The following is a 17,409-nucleotide window of genomic DNA, read 5'->3' as shown; positions in this document are numbered from 1 at the left end:
GGGCTTGCTGTAACGGGAATCTTAAAAGTTCTTATTAATAAAATCAAACCTGAGCCAGGTATTGGAGTGAACTCTGGAAGATCAGAGAGACAGAACGGGCCACAGCTACCTTGCCTTGACAGTTCCTCAGCTGATCCTGTTTCCTCAGACTGGCCTTTGAGTCCTCATCCAGAATGAAACTCAGCTGAACTGCTGCTCGAAAGCCTGAAAGCTTAATCAGACAAATGCTGCTAGTTTCTGGTCCTCACGCCTTATATACCTTTCTGCTTTGTACTACCACTCCCTGGGATTAAAGGCTCACTTTCTGGGATTAAAGGCATGAGTCACCATGCTTGGCTGTATCCTTGAAAAGATGGATTTCTGCCTCTGGAATGATAGGATTAAAGGTGTGAGTGCCACCATTTTCTAGCCTTTGTATCTAGTGGCTGTTCTGTCTCTGACCCCAGATAAGTTTATTAGGGTGCACAATATTTTGGGGAACACAATACCACCACAACTTGCCTTCACCCTGGACTTCCAAATCAGACAAGCACATCCTGGCATCCCAGTATCAGAAGTTGGCTACCACACACATGCTTGCAAAGCTCACAGACTGAGTGCTAGGCTTTTTCTCTGCTTAGTGCAATTCTCTTTTTCTCTTCCTTCATTCCCATGTGTGGCCCCAGTGTCCACCTTTATCCAGACACCATGGGTCTTGCATCTTTTTTGGGGGGGCCTTGAAATTAACAACAGATTTTTGCACACTAGAGACCTGCTCTTCATTTCCTTCATTTTCCCTTCAAACAATCCAACCCAGCTTCAGTAGTTCGAGGCCCATCCTAGAACAAGACAGACTAGGGCTTTATAGAGTCCTTAACAGAGACTGCAAAGAGTCCTCCTTGCCAGAGGAGACCACAAGCTGAGGACATAACTCTTGGTCCCTTCCTTGGATAACTGAGCCAAAGCACAGACCCATCTAGGTCATGACGTAGAGGGGTGGCTCTCCAGCTGCACCCTCAAGCTTGGTCAGCTGGAAATTATATCTAGTAGCCCTTCCATCCTGTTGGTCATGTCATGAATAGGAGATCTGCTGACTCTCAGACTGCACATGGTAGCCACGCCTCTCTCTTGTTTCTTTACTGACCTCATCCTGGGTCATCCTGGCCCCAGTGCACCTCAGCCCCATCCTGGGTGAGGGAAATCCCTGAATGCTGGACAAGCTCTCTCTGTGATTCTGATCCACTGCCCTGCTGGGAATTACTGAGACAGAAGGAAAATGGAAAGCTGGATGCAAGGTCCAAAGAATCTTACAGAGTGTCCTATTGTCCTTAATAAGTGAGAGGCTGCCAGTCAATCATGTTGCCTTAACTCTGCTGTTTCACCTAATATTGGGGGCTTAATTTCTCTGCAATCATCAATTTGTGGGATAAAAGAAGTTGCCAGGAGTCCCTACCACCACTTCACACTTCCCAGGGTGACCTTGGTCAGCAGTTTTAAGACCTTGAAATCCAGCCCAGTTTCTCAGCTTGTAGCTGTTCAGACTCAAGAGCGGCTCAAAGCAAGAGGATGAGCCTTCAGGGAGGTGCAGCCTGTGGCAGGAGCCTCTGACCCCAGCAGGAAGCGGTGGAGGGCTCTGGCTTTCCTCAGAGTCCTTCAGGCTCAAAGTCTCATCTGAACAGAGCTCCTCAGTGGAGTCTCCAGCTGTTTCCCAAACAGTCCTGTTCTGCCTTACAAATGTGGAGAGTCTCCGGTCATCATCAGTTTATAATCGTTAAAGCCTTACAAGTGAGGTTAAAAGGAAAGATTTTTAGTAACAGACTTCTCAGATCAAAACAACAAAGACAGAATGACTTCAAATTTGTCATTTTGCATAAAAGAGACTCACTTTCCACTGGAAATTTTCACATCCTTTTTCTTCTTAACAAGGGGAATGAATATTCTTTCAGAGTTCAAATTCATTTCAAAATAATAAGAAAATAGAGGCTGGAGAGATGTCTTGGTGGAAAAAGTGCTTGCCACTCAAGCATGAAGACCAGAGTTTGGATCCCCAGCACACACTTCAAGCAGTGATGATGTGGAAGCCTGCTTGTAATCCCAGTGCTTGTCGGGTGGAGATAGGGGTCTTGGGGCAAGCTGGATAGCCAGATTAGCTAAATCAGTGACTTCTGGTTCAACAAGTGACCCGGCCTCTAAAAACAATGTGGAGAATAATTTGAGGAAGACAGCATATGTCAACCTCTGGTCTCCACACACGTGCACAACCATGTGTACATGCACACACATGTGAACACACATACACCACACATGTAAACACATGGAAGGAAAATTTAAAATAATAATAATAATAATAGTGCAGTCTGGAGCACTCTTTCTAAAGCAGATGCCATGTGGCTGCAGTGCTACCTGCTCTCCCTCCCACACAGGCATCTAAAAGTGCCAAGAAGTGTTCCCCTGCACCCCAGCCAACCCCATGGATGGGGCAGCAGTACGCGGGGAGGATGGAGCAAGCCAATGAGGTCACTTCACACATATGAGTAAGACTCACACTAGAAGTCTCATACACCCACTTCTCCCTGACTTGCCCACCCACCTTGGTCCCCTAACGATCCAAATGAAGCCATTTTATAGCAAACTGTTGAAAAAATTGATGCGTTTCAAGCTGTTTGCACCCGATGAATATCTGGTTTGTGGATTACTCGGCCCCAGGCATATCCATTTGCTTTTTCCATGACAGTTCCCCTCTTGTCCCTGCCTTTCTCATTTCCCTAATTCCTTAGGTGGTTTCTTCCCTTCTGCTGGTGTGTGTCACATTTCTCCACACAGAGTCATCTGTGAAGTTCATTTTCAAGCCCCTTTTCACTCCCTATGGTCCTTAATGAAAACAGGTCTGAGGGAAATGGAAACAAAGGCCAGCTTCCCAACCAGCTCCAGAGACCATCCCCCTGTAGCCAGCCAGAGTCCTGAAGGGTGTTTACTTCCACCCAGACTTTTTCCAGTCACATGAGAAGATGGGTAGCCAAGACAAGCTGCGTTCATTTGTGCCACGTATGATGAGCATCCTATCAGCTTTTGTACTTGGGTGACAGGCAAAAAGAAGAGCTTGCCACACAGGGCATTGTCAATTTAGTGCACACAACATTGATGCAATTCTCCACTTCCCTACCCTGTGGGCATTACATTTCACTGCACAAGCCCAGTTCACCTTGTTCATATTCTTTCTGTGTGATACAGTCAAGTAGTCTTCCTTCCAAGATAGTCCTCAGCGAACCAGCCCTTTCAAAATTATGTCTTTCAAACTTACTGGGAATCAGCTTGTGATATTATCTATTTCCCTTGAGTTTCTGGGCGTTCACTTGGTGCAAATGGGCTCTGCTGTTCAAGGCACAGCTTTGCTGACTGGCAATGCCAAATTAAGACGATCTTAGAAAGAAAGGAGGGAGCTGAAATCAGTATGCTCTAGAGAGGTACAAATTTGATGCCTGAATGACTTTGGAGGATGAAGAACAAATTGAGAGCTACTCTGCCTAATCTAGCTTCTGATGCTAAATAGATAGACAGGTTTGAACAATTGTTCAACCTGCCTGAGCTAATTTTCTCAAGGAGGTATCTGAATGATATCTTAATGAGATATCTGAACTACACATTATCTAAATAAATATATAAAGTCTATTGGAAGGATTGCACAGAGCATAGGAATACCTTGCCCAAAATATTCTCACTGCAGATGGGAAGAAAAGTGGGGCCCATGAGAACTGTAGAGCCTTTTAATATTGCCAGGGCCTGCTGGGTAGTGGTGGTGATGGTGGTGGTGGTGGTGGTGGTGGTGGTGGTGGTGGTGGTGGTGGTGGTGGTAATGGTGGTGGTGGTGGTGGTAATGATGGTGGTAATGGTGGTGGTGGTGGTGGTGGTGATGGTGGTGGTGGTGGTGGTGGTGGTGGTGGTGGTGGTGGCACATGCCTTTAATCCCAGCACTCAGGAGGTAGAGGCAGGCGGATCTCTGTGAGTTTGAGGCCAGCCTGGTCTACAGAGTGAGATCCAGGAAAGGCGCAAAGCTGCACAGAGAAACCCTGTCTCAATAAACTAATATATGTGTGTATATATATATATATATATATATATATATATATATATATATATATATATATTGCCAGGGCCACCATTTGCTTTATTTCTGTCATGAATCATAAGGACTGGCTCAAAGTCAACCTTGCCAAAAAGAAAGTGCAGCATTTGTCTCTGTTTCCACACGACTGCCGCAGTAAAGTACCTCTCATATATGCAGTATAGCCCCAACTCCTTTGAACTCCTCTGGGTCCATCCCATCCATCCCTAGGCACTTCATTCATGTGCTCACAGAATGCCACCTCTCAAAGGACCTGCATTAAAATAAATATTCAAGATGGGAATTCTCTTCGGATGGAATTTTATTCTTCTGTTTTTGAAGTCTCGAGTACTTAGTGAACACAGAGCAATAAAAATTGGGTAGACAAATACTAAAACAAGGCATAATCGCTACCCTTAAGGAGTTTGTAGTTTCCAGGAGAGTCAAATGAATGAACATACAAGAGTAGCCAGGGAGAGTTCAAGGTGGAATGACCACATAATTTACAGCACAAAATAGGGATTTTATTTTAGAATACAGAGGTGCATTACTAACTAATAACAAGTGTATAAACCAGATAACCACAAGCCAGCATATGTGGTAATCCTAGCTACAAAGAGGACCAGCAGCAGTTACACTTAGTAAAGTGTCCTTACATAGTCATTGGAATGACTATGACACAGACAACACCTTGACCCAGAGAATCAAGCTGTGCCTGATACAAAATTAGCAGTGGTTTGCATTCTGTTTGGTAATGACTCTTCCATAAACCCTGCTATTCAGAGTGCCATTCATCCATGATACTCTTGTTTTATTCTTACAAAAGGCTTCCAGTAGACATGGTCATCAGCCGAATCTCACTATAATAAAAGCACTTGCCTTCCAGGAAGCAGCATGATACAGTAACTCAGTCAGTCCCTTGGGAGGCTTCTGTTCCTCTGTCTGAGCTTTCTTCCACTTTCTTCCATGCTTGCAACTAAGAGGTCCTTGATAAAACTGTCCACAGAGTCAACACCAAAGAGTGGGGTCCAGATGAGTTCATTTTGTCTTCTGTGGTTCTGCATTTTACTGAATTGAACCTCTTCATGGTTTTTACAAATGTGGAAAATTATTTTTCTGTACCACTAACCCCAGTCTGAGGTTTTTCTGCCAGGAAGTTAGAAGGAGTTGATAATTAATTGGTAATTTAAAAACTATTAACTATATATTTAATAAGAAACTTTCTTTCCCATGCTCTATTGATAAGTTGCTAGGCCTTTTATAAGATTTTGTTTCTTAGGTCTGTGTCCTAAGAAAACATCATGCTGTGGAACCCATCCTAATTTTCCTCCAGAGCAACTGAGATCTGGAAGCCTGGCTGGACCAGAAGAGGATAGCCATCTACCAGGCTACACTCTCCACATGAGAATCACATATTTCTCCCATCCAGTGGTACAGCCAGGCCTGTAGAGCACAGCAGAGCTCTGTGCCCCGTGCCACATTCTTCCACAGTTCCATCACCCAGGAAAAGAAACAAATCCGTACTCTCGAGAAGAAAATTCACAGCCACCTCCTCCACCTCACTATTTACTAGTCTGAGACACAATTTGAAATTTGATAACCAGACTGAAGACATGTTACTTAGCTGGTAAAACACCCCAAGTCTTGAAGAGTAATTTGGTATGTCTCATCCTTTGTCATAATTGATAAGAAAGAAGTTAAGAGGCATAATTCACATTTTAAAACAGGCAAAGGATGTAAGGAGGAAATTTACAAAGAAACACAAACAGCCAACAGACACATCAGGACCATCAATAAAATATGACATCACACCAAGGAGTGTTACCACACAGGTGCTGGTGAGGACATGGGAAAACAAGTTGCCATTCAGGGCTGAGGACAGCATAAATCTCGGGTGTCGCTGGAGAGCAATGTCACATGCTCCGGAGTAGTTGAAAATGAACATATGCTGCCACCAAATCCTTTTGCTTCAGGCAATTCCTCTAGGAACTTTCATACTTGCTTAAGAGAAGACTTCCTTCCACACAGCTGGCTGTTTTAGTTACTACATCAAGTTGGGAGAAGTTGCCTCAGTACCATTGATGACATCAGACAAATCTGATATAGTGGTGGAATAAGCCATCGTTAACATGAATTCCTGATTACATTGGTGTTAAAGGAGACCTGAAAAATAGGAAATGTAGCAAAAGAAAAAAATCATAATATACTATTTATGTGCATTAAAAAAAATGCCACATGTTGAGAATATGTATATCTAAAGGTAAGAAAATCTAGACAGGCGGTTTGCGCTGGGAGTCGGTGGCCCCATGCAGGGCACTTAGGAACCGACAGCCTTGGCATGGACTGGTATCCTGTTGACTGCGGTTTGCAGGGTCTGCCATGGAGTCAGAGCAGATGCTGGAGGGCCAGACGCAGGTTGCAGAAAACCCTCACTCCGAGTACGGTCTCACAGACAACGTTGAGAGGATAGTCGAAAATGAGAAGATTAATGCAGAGAAGTCATCAAAACAGAAGGTGGATCTACAGTCTTTGCCAACCCGTGCCCACCTGGATCAGACAGTTGTGCCTATCTTATTACAGGGTCTTGCTGTGCTTGCTAAGGAAAGACCGCCAAATCCCATTGAGTTTCTAGCATCTTATCTTTTAAAAAATAAGGCACAGTTTGAAGATCAAAATTGATTACTTGGGAAGAAATGAAACATTTGGTTGCTACTGTAGATTTACATGATTACGAGGCAGCTTTAATTGCCATGATTCCCCTCCCCTCTCTGGAACCTTCAGGACCACAGAACTCTCTTCTGAAGTTGCAGAAGAGAACATATCCCCTTGTCTAATTTAATTACCATACTTATTTAATGAGTATCATCTGTGCACTTTTTTTCTCAGATTGTCTTTTACTTTGATTTTGAAAAGACCTTCAAAATAAACTGTTAAAATACCAAAAAAAAAAGAAAGAAAGAAAAAGAAAATCTAGACAGAATATATACAACTTTGAACTTAGTTACTATGATTGGGAAGTAAATAAAGGGATTTGTATCATCTGTGATGTTTTATTCATTTCTAAAGAAAAGAGATGATGCAAACACAGCAAAAGAAAAAGTAATAGTTTTAATAAAATACAACAATGAACAAACAAACAAAAAACCTGGAAGCTGGCTTCTATGGTGGCCAGAGAGGAATGCATCAAGCTGGAGACTTCAAGATGATGGTATTGACTACTGACAATACGATTCATCCAACAGGGAACAGACTTCAGCTGCAAGACTGGTCCCTCACCACCTCAGACAAGAAAGGAAAGAAAGAGCTGGAGCAATGACTCAGATGTTAAGAGCCCTTGCTTCTCTCGAAGAAGACCAGAGTTTGTTCCTAACACCCACAGAGTGTCTCACAATTGCCTGTGACTCTAGTTCCAGATGCCCTCTGAACAGGGAGGGGAAGAGGACAAAGGAGATAGTTCCAGAGCTTATGTAGGTCATTTAGGTTTCCAAGCTCAATGTGTGCAGATTCCTAAGGGGGAAGGACATCCACATTGTCTGTAAGTAATAGAACAGTCTCTATTTCTGCTGAGCCATAGAAAGGCAAAAAGAGTTGGTCACACTGGAACTGATCCGCCCATAGATGGAGCCCTTAGATAAGATGCTCAGCTTTTGGAAAGCCTACTCTATCCTAGATGAGTGGTCGATGGCCAGGGACATCCAGGTACCTTCTAGAAGAATTTATAATTAAAGGACATTGAACAGGTCAACTTTCTGCAGGAGGATTTGTCGCTCACAGTGTCCTGGAGGGGATGGGTCTGGCAAAGCCCCTACCAGACAATAATACTGTCCAGGCTCTGGAGGCAGAGCCCGTGACGCAGTATCTAAAGAACTCACTTCTTGTTCCGTGGTGACTGTACATTTGAAAGGGGAAAGAACCTGGGCTTTCTTGTGTATTGTGTTTCTTCACGCAGTAAACTGTTCTAAGCCAATCAAAAGTGCCACAGTGCTGGTATCTGGAGTGAGGAATAGGTTGATCCCACTGAAAGTTAGGAAAGACTCTAGCCCTCAAGAGTGCTTCCATGTACAAAGTGTGTATTGAGTTGTGGATAACACAAAACTGATCTTACTGATTTACACCCCCATGTTTAAAAAAAAACACAGGTCTTGGTATGATTTAGGCTTAGCACCACTTGGGAAAGGGTAATTAAGTCTCCATTCAGAATACTAATCTCTCAACTATATTTTCTATCAAAAGACCTTGAGAATTCTTTTGAGCCCCAAAAGGCCTTTACCTTTCAAAGAGAATGAAAAAATTGATAGTGGATCTCATCAGTCATGGGCCTGCACCAACAAATAGTAAAAAAGTTAGGTTTTTATTTAATTCATTTTAATTAAAATATAATTACACCCTTTGCCCTCTTTTTTGAATGAGTATTGGACATTTGAATACTTGTCCCCAGTTGATGGCTGTTTTCTAAGTATTAGGAGATGTGGCCTTGTTCGAGGTGTACCACTAGGGTCAGTTCATGAGGTTTCAGCATCTCCGTGTGCTTCCTTTGCCTTATGCTTGTGGTTCTGAGATGTGAGCTCTCAGCTGTTCCTGCCATCGTGCCTTTGCTCCATCATCATAGACTCTAACCCTCTGGACCACAAGCCCCAGTACACCCTTCCTTTATAAGCTGATTTGGACATGGTGTCCTAAAATAGCTATGGGAAATCAGTGTGTGTGTGTGTGTGTGTGTGTGTGTGTGTGTGTGTGTGTGTGTGCATACACGCGCACACTCAAATATATAAAATACAACTGGCTGAGTTTATTTTTGTTGTGTGTATATGATTTCAGGGCTGAATATTTTGTGTTAGATAACCAATTATGAGTCTTGTTCGTTCATGGGAAAGGTAAAGTCTCTCTCTCTCTCTCTCTCTCTCTCTCTCTCTCTCTCTCTCTCTCTCTGCAAGGAAACTCAAAAGATTATGTTAAATGAGGTAACTATGACTCGGAAAGACAAATGCCATATGTTCTCTCTCTTCTGCATTTTCTAGCTCTAAATCTTCAGATGCAAGTATATAACATGGAGTGATTGCAGAAACCTGGAAACTATGAACAGATCATGGGTGGGTAGGGGAGCTTGGGGAAGGGATAGCAGGATACAGGTGATATGAAGGAGGAAATGGGGAAAATGGAGAGGTGTTCAAATTGGAGAGAGGAGGAAAGTCAATACACAAGGAGGAAGGAGAGACACATTAACACCAAGGTTGTTCATTAAAGCCTGGAGGTATCATATTATTCTACAGTTATCTAAAATTATATAATACACACACACATGCATGTATACATAATACATACCTAGGTCCAGTGACTCCCAAAACAATACAGGCTATTATTGCTGCCCTTGACGGCCTCTCAGAGACTGAAGGTAAGTCCTTATTGCTGAAGACACTGCACACTTAGGGCATGGATTGTTCATGCTTGATCTAACATGAAATCCTTCTTCCTGCTCTCTAGCTTCCATAGTAGCAGAAAGTATTGTGCAGATGACTAAGGGAGTGAAGAGTTCTATCTGACTGTGACACCTATGAACTACAACACTGACCAGCATGGCAATATATTGACAAAGGAGTAATAATTGTGCTCCAATGCTGTGGGTAACCAACAACTAACTGTCTGTGTGAACTTAAAGCCCACTGGACAGGAGGGAGATCAGACTTGGTACTAGAAACCCAGCCAACTACCCAGGTTAGTGAAGCCGTGGATCTTAGAGGAAAATCTACCGTCACCATTTTCCCAGCCAGACTAATTCCAAATGACATTTTGAATCTTCTCCTTATTCCCACAGATAAATGCAGTTCTCGACCCTTCGTTTTTCTCTTTAGTAAGCAAATAGAAATTATTTAAAAAAAAAATCACAACAGACACACTTCAGAGATCAATAGGTCATGCGGAGCCCAGCCACAAAAGATACATCTTCCATTCAACTCCTGAACCTAAGGCTTAGGGGAAGAGTGCGCAGAAACACCGTAAGAGCCAGAGGATCAGAAAGTCAACTGTGAGACTCTTTGTCCTAGAGACAGTTGCCTAAACAAGACCAGAAAAAATAACAATATCAATAGGCATGTTAACATGGAATCCCACCCCTAGACGAAGAACTAAAGTTAGTTTTAAGAAGGAGTCAGAAACAATAAAAGTTACAAACTCATCCCTAGTTTGAGTGACATTTGAGCTCTAGGCCATACCCTAGATTTGATAGTTGGTATTTTTGTGCATAATAGAAAATTCAAGGCTCAGGAATGTCCATGTGTTTCCTGTGACTGATTTTCACACAGATGTCTTTGTCACTCGAAGAGGCACAGATCCCTGAAGCTAGTTAGAGATCCCCACAGCCAGGTCACTAAGGAAATGCCAGGTTACCCACAAGCATTTCAGGAGTCCTGGAAATTCTCTAACAGACAAATCCAAACCCACAGAGCACAATTTTAATAGGGCCAGATTGGCCCATAAGGTATGTAAGCCTTTGCTCCATTTGAGTCCTCACACTTACTGGAGAGCCGGGGGAGAAACACACAAGGTCCGTGGACCTCTGGGGACATTTCTTTGGGATTCAATAGCTGTCTCCAAGGGAGAACTGTGTTTGCCCAGTGCCCTCCACATCCTCCAGGACCCCCAGAAACTTGTTAGCTGCATCCAAGCACACATTAGGCAGCAAAGCCAGCAAGAATCGCTCTGATCTTCTAACCACAAGTTGTGAACTCCTCACTCCGAGCCAAAGTGCATAGCTGGGTTAGGGGTGTGGGTACGGAAGGAGAGAAGAGGACAAGCTTCCTTTGCTCTAGGTTTCGTCTTGAACCACAAGGACATTTTCCACATTTCCATTATTTCTGGCATGAGGCCATAGCATAGGAAGGCCGAATTTTTGTTGAGAGAAGAGATATGGATTCTGGTGAGGGAGCAAGGGAGGTAGGGAAGGAAGAAAAGAGTAAGCCAGAGATTAAGAAGAGAGAAACATAACAGGCAGAGGGGAGCGGTGAGTGATCTTGAGAAAGGTGGAACAACCAGATAGGTGTCTGAATAGCAAGGTTATGTGACGGAGTTGGGTTTGTAGATTTCGTTATTAAAACAGGTTCAGTCAGTGCATAATCGCCTTTACTACACTAGTGCTATGTCAGTTCTGTGTCTAGTTCTGTGTCAGTCAACATAACTCTCATATTCTTGAGGCAGCATAGCTGTGGACCAATATTAAATAAAATGTGAAGGCTTCTTCCAAGTAAGTCCATGATGTAATTCTCATCTCTCTTCCTGAAAACAAAAACAAATAACATTCACTCAGAAATACATTGGCTTAAAAGGCACTCAGACCAACTGTGGATTATACCCATGTCTCATTAAATGATGTGAGTGCTCGGCTTTCTCTTCCATTCCAGAAGGCAAGCAGAGTGCAGATTGTTGGCTAGAGAAGTAACTTCAGATTCCGCAGATTTTACTCTTCAAGAGTTACTGTCACTTGGCATTGAGATGGTTAATGGTTGGACACAATTCATGAATACTTATGGAGAGATCGAGATCTGCTATTTCGATTTGAGACCCAGAGCATCCAGAGCTTACCTTCCCAGAGGTTCCCAGCACAAATGTTGCTTTTGGCTAGACATGGAAGACATGGTGGGAAACTTTCCTCCAACCCACCATGACACAGGCATACAGGAAGTCATGTCATCCAAAGAGTAAAAGCAACCTGGCTCAGAGCAAATACAAGCTACATTCTGAGACCCTCTGTGTCCCAGCAAAGGGACAGGAGAGCAAAGATAGAGAGGTAAACAAGAGGAGTGGGTGTCAGCACCACCACAAGCATTGCAGGAGGACAGGAAGGCTGTGTACACAGCAGTCACAGGGATGAAAACACAAACAGGCGGAGAGGGTGAAGGTGGGGGACTCGCGCCTTCCTGCCTTTCATGGATCACACCATCTTGAGTCAATGGATGCTTGACTCTGCAGCAGGAGTTTGGTTCTCAGCATCCATGTGGGGGGCTCACGACCACCTGTCTCTCCAGCTCCAGGGGGTCTGATTCTGGCCTTCATGGGCACTGGCACACATGAACAAACCACACTCACACACACACACACACACACACACACACAAATATAAATAAATAAATCTTTCTTTAAATGAGAGAGAAACAAAAGGTTGACATTTAAATCCAGCTAGGATCAAGCTTGAAGAACTCTGATAAGTTGTAGCAACAGAAGGCACCAGTGTCGGCTCAATACCCCAGGGGAATGTTTCAAACATAATTGGAATTTGTCACCTTTAGCTGGGGTCAGTGGACATATTCGCCTCATTGACAGTCTGTTTAATCATTTATTCTCTTCAGTTGGATGTCAGAGAGTTCTCTGGTGAAGGTTAATTCAAAATTTAAGATGCGATAGAAAATGATTTAGAAACCTCAGCAAGTTTTATTTAAAACTCACAAGCTATTAGTCAGTGATTACACAGCTTCCTGCAATAATCAGTGTTTGTAGACTTTGTCCTCAGCCCTCTGCTGGGCACTCTGTACTTCTTTCTTTGTGAACTCACCTTCCTCTCCCCTCCCCAAACACGATGGTTTCAAGGCATGTCTCTCATGGAAGGGAAACATCAGAATGAAAGGAGACCTCCCTCCAGATGCATCTGGCATGATCACTAGTGAAGCCCCAGCACCTAACACTCTTCTCATAGTTTGTACTCAAAAAATGTAGACAGAGAGAGACAGACAGAAGAAAGAGAGGGAGGGAGGGACGGACGGACGGACAGATGGACGGAGGGACAGAGGGAGGGAGGAAGGAAGGAAGTCTGTCCAGTGAACATGTCTTGCCCTTGTACTCAGAATTTATCCTTAATTTCCTGGAACTATTCTGTAACAACACAATGGAATTTCATTCAGCCATTAAAAACAAATGTATGTCATTTACATAGAAAATGATGGATCTGAAGACCATCACACTAAGCAAAATGAATGTGTCTCAGAAAGACAAATACGGCATCTATTCTCTCATACAAGAACTTGGATTATACACTTAGATAAAACATGAAAGTAGAAGGAGGTGGCTTGAGAGGAGGAAGGGGGAAGGGAGGGAGAGGAAGAAGTGTGAAAAGATAATGAGCTGAATATGTAAAATAGATGATAGGCCTGAGTGAAAAATCCGTTAGGAAATCCACCACTTTGGACAATATACACCCACACAAAATTGAAACCACTGAAAGGAGGGTGTAGGGAATCCACTTCACGTTGCCCACACTCTCCTTCTCTGAGCCCTGCATCAGTTCCTTCAATATCCATTTGCCTCAAAGCCACCATATACATGTCAAGTGAATAATATGATACGTTTCTTTTTGTGACTTTCCATTCTCTCCCTATTAGATACCCAGAACACTGGTAACCATCAAACTACAGAGTTCCAAATCCAAGAATACAGTGGCATTGTGTTTGTGCTTCAACCAACCAGAGAGGCACAGTGACCAAAGAGCACACAGTGAGTGGTCCATTCGCTGCTGCTGGCCTGGGAATGTCACCTCACCATTCTGCATCCCCATTTTATTTATAAAATTCGATGCTTAGGATGGATATTTTTCAAGAACATATCCAAACTAAAATATTGCTATTGGTACCCTGCCAACTCCACAGACTTCCATGTTCATTTCATATTTCTCTTGCCCTAAAATCATGCATCTGTTTCACCCTAGACAGGCAAGTTACGTTCCCTTCCAAGCAGGCCTTCTCCTTCACCCTCCACAGGTTCACAGGCAGCAACTGACACTGACTGTGCCTCATGCCACTTTTTTCTCAGTTAATGCAGTCTTCCCTGTCTCTTTAACAGCCCAAAGTCCTCCTTCAAGGCCTGACTCAAGTCCAGCTTTCATGAACTCCCCCTCAGTCAGCTGTCTAGCTGGATACCCTGTTTTCCAGGTCCCTACAGCAAAGCATTACAGGGTACCCTGAAGACAGACACTCTCAGAGTGGAAAGCTGTGCAGGGAAGGAAGACTGAATCTTGAAAAGAAGGAAATGGTACCAGGTTCTCAACCTTTAGAATCGTGTGTTGTAGTCTGCGGTGCCACGATGCTGTAATCCAAGCACTGTGGAGGCACGGGTAGGATTGCTAATTCAAAGCCAGCCTGGGTCATAGCGTATGGTCCTGTCTAAAACATAGATAAATGGGAACCAGGGGGAAAGTTCAGTTAATGAAGTGCTGCTGAGTGAGTATGAGCACCTGAGTTCAGTTCTGCAGCACCCATGTAAAGAGCCTAGAATGGGGCACACATCTCTAATCCAGCCCTAGGGAGGAAGGAAACAGGTGGGTGGATCTTTAGCTTGCTGGCTGGCCATTCTAGCCAGATCAAAAGTTCTAAGTTCAGTGACAGCAGCGAGGGAAGACACGTGACCGTGGCCTGTGGCCTCCACATGTACACATGTGAATGTTCACTCACACATTTGTGCACACACATACGCAAGCACCATTCTCCACATGCACACACGTGAATGTGCACTCATACACATGTGTACACACATAAGCACCAAGCACCCACACACAACTGTGGGATACAGAACAAAATCCAAAGTTGTGAATGTAGAAAAAAGATTTGGGGGGAACAGGGGAGCCTGGTGAGGGTGGGTGGGAGATAAGAGAGGGCACAGGGAGACTAACCAGAATGTATTATATAATGTGTAAAATTGTCAAAAATATATATATATTTATTTATAAAAACAGAAAAATATGTAAATGTAAATAAATAAAATCATATTCTAAAACAAATATTTCCAGCCAATTCTTTCTTAGCTATGTTCTTTACATGTATAAATGACAGGGACAAAAACTTATTTACTTAGCAATTAATATACAAGAATTTTCATCTGGAAAAACAATATATGTGTTACAAGAGATGGAGAGGATACCTTAAGAACTAGGAATGCAGCTCAATGGGAGAGTGCTTATGGATCATGCACAAAACTCTGAACTTGGTATCTCCCATTACAATAAAAGATGTGAAAGGAAGACTTTGAATGGATAAAACTGCAGAGAACAAGTCCAAATAAGAAAGACGTGTCCCCAGATGCCCGTAAGAAGGCTATTCTCACTAACTGCAGGCATATGCTAAAGTAACAAGATACTTCATGATGATCTCCGTATTGTCTAGAGGTTCTGACATAGTTCTATGGCAATAACAACCAAGGAAAGGTAGCCTCGCATTCCCAGAAGAGCTGTTCCCACACACACGGCTCCTACAAACAACCCTGCCTTGGCCATCTTAAGTGCAGCGTACCTGCAACCTTCTGAAGAGAAGCTCAGAGGCATATCTGAACACAAAAACCGAGGCCCAAATACCCATTTACAAAACTACAAATATGTGATCCAGTTTGGGAGAAAAACAGATTGAAGTGAGACTATTTCTTCCTCCTTACTGACACAGATAACTGTCTATTTTGCAAGGTTTTGTGAAAATTAAAAATGATGCCTTTCAACACTCTGCAGAGAGCCCGTCCTGTCCGTTAGGTCATGAATAGGAGTCATTATTATGTACCAGACATTTAGCCAGCCACAGAAACTGGGTCCGGCCAAGGCATTTGCTTCTCCATCTCCAGCACAAATATTTACTCTTTATATGAAAAATTCTTTTCCTGTTTTATATGAAACTTTCTTTCCCCAGTAAACAACTATAAATCTCAAGTACACATCTGGATCTCAGGAAAGCCCAACAGAAATCAGACAGAGGATGAAAGGTTCTGCAGTTTTGTCCTACAGCGTTACAGCCCGTGGGGGCCTCCATCGAGAGTCACACATACAACACTGACACTTGTCCTAACCCCACCAGGGAGCAAACATCCTGCTGTCCCCTTACCATTCTGAATATTGTCTTTAGTAATGGGGGAAAGTGAGAAAGAAAGAAAACACCACAGGAAGCACAGGCAAGTGAAGAGGCAAGTGGATAAGCCATGGCAAGCGTCACGCGGAACACTTCATTCTTAGGAAGATGGCTAGCTCTGTAGACACGGATGGCCGCGCTGTTGAGAATGGCCTCCTTGCATGCTTCTCGGCCAAACTGAAGGACACTGAGCCTTACCTCATATTTTTCCATGTTACCATGACTATTCATGTCGGGACAAGCATGTGTCTGTCTTGGAACACATTCATTTCGGTGTCTGGAATACACAAGCTCTTTCTCTTTTCAAACTTGAAAGAGTCTGTCACGTTGACCTTGGATGTCTTACAACCGCACTCAAGCCAGCTGACTTAATTGGCTTAGATGCTTTTAGGCATGGTACAAAGGCCCTCACCCTCGGGATAACAACACCCTATTTCTAAAAACAGCCTGTGGGAAATTTACAGGGTCATGTTCACATTATTTACATGCAAATGGGAAAAGAAAATATATTCCAGAAGGTCACATTCTAAGCAAAAACACAAGAAGAACTTACAAATACACATGAGACAGACAGCCTGTTAGCATCATCTAAGAGTGCCCCAGACAGGGAGCCAACTGCATGAGTGACTACAAAGGGCGTGGGCAAAATCCCATGATCCTTAGCACCAGATGAGTTATTTATGTTAATTTTAGAGAGAGAAATTTTTGCCTGACATTTAAATTGTTGAATATAAATACAATGTAAAATATATGCATTTTAAAATCCCATTTGTATTATAATCACTGTGTGTTGGTCTGAGGGCAGGAAGAAAGTCAGGCTTTCTCTAGGCATCCTCAGAACAGGAAGGGGCTAGTACACACTCAGCGCACTGCTTCCTCAAAGTTCAGGCTCACTGTGATGCTCAGACCTGATGTCTTCAGAGTAGCATTCGAAGTCAGCCCATTACCATCCTTCATCCAGTTAGAAGTTAATTTTTATTTTAGGAATTTCATTTGTAAAAAGATGTGATAGCAAATTAATTCTATTGTTTGAAAATGGTATGATTTAAGCGGTTGTTTAAATTAATCTTTAAAATGCAATTTAAAAAATAACAGTTTGTTAATAACGGATAAATTATTAGTAGTGTGTAACATTCAAAGAAACCAAATTTGATTTATAAAATAAACAGATGTCTTCAATAGCCTGGTAGACCATGGTTTATCACCCAAGTTCTCAGTTCTCTGAAAAGGGCCTACCCTGCTTTGTTGAGAGAAATGTTGGCTTGTATCGCCATCTTCTGGTCAGATTCATGTATTAAACGAGTGGGGGGGGTGGCTTTCAATCTTAACGAAACAAGTCAGAGTGAGTTCCACAAATTATACCTAAAATACGAACGTACAGTGTGTCCTTTGAAGAAACCCTCAAACTATAATTGGTAGTTAATATTAAAACCCACTGTGTGATAAAACCTAAGCACTAGGAAG

At 43.0% G+C, this 17,409-nt stretch overlaps 1 pseudogene; it reads left to right on the top strand.

Moving 5' to 3' along the window:
* The first annotated feature begins 6,372 nt into the window (after positions 1-6,372).
* LOC102923507 (protein dpy-30 homolog pseudogene) lies at positions 6,373-6,912 on the top strand (annotated as a pseudogene).
* The last annotated feature ends 10,497 nt before the right edge of the window (positions 6,913-17,409 follow it).

Source organism: Peromyscus maniculatus, chromosome 4 (genome assembly GCF_049852395.1).
Source record: "Peromyscus maniculatus bairdii isolate BWxNUB_F1_BW_parent chromosome 4, HU_Pman_BW_mat_3.1, whole genome shotgun sequence".
Lineage (NCBI taxonomy): Eukaryota > Metazoa > Chordata > Mammalia > Rodentia > Cricetidae > Peromyscus > Peromyscus maniculatus.
The sequence above is the reverse complement of the archived record's forward strand: the minus strand, read 5'-3'. Positions and strand labels throughout refer to the sequence as shown.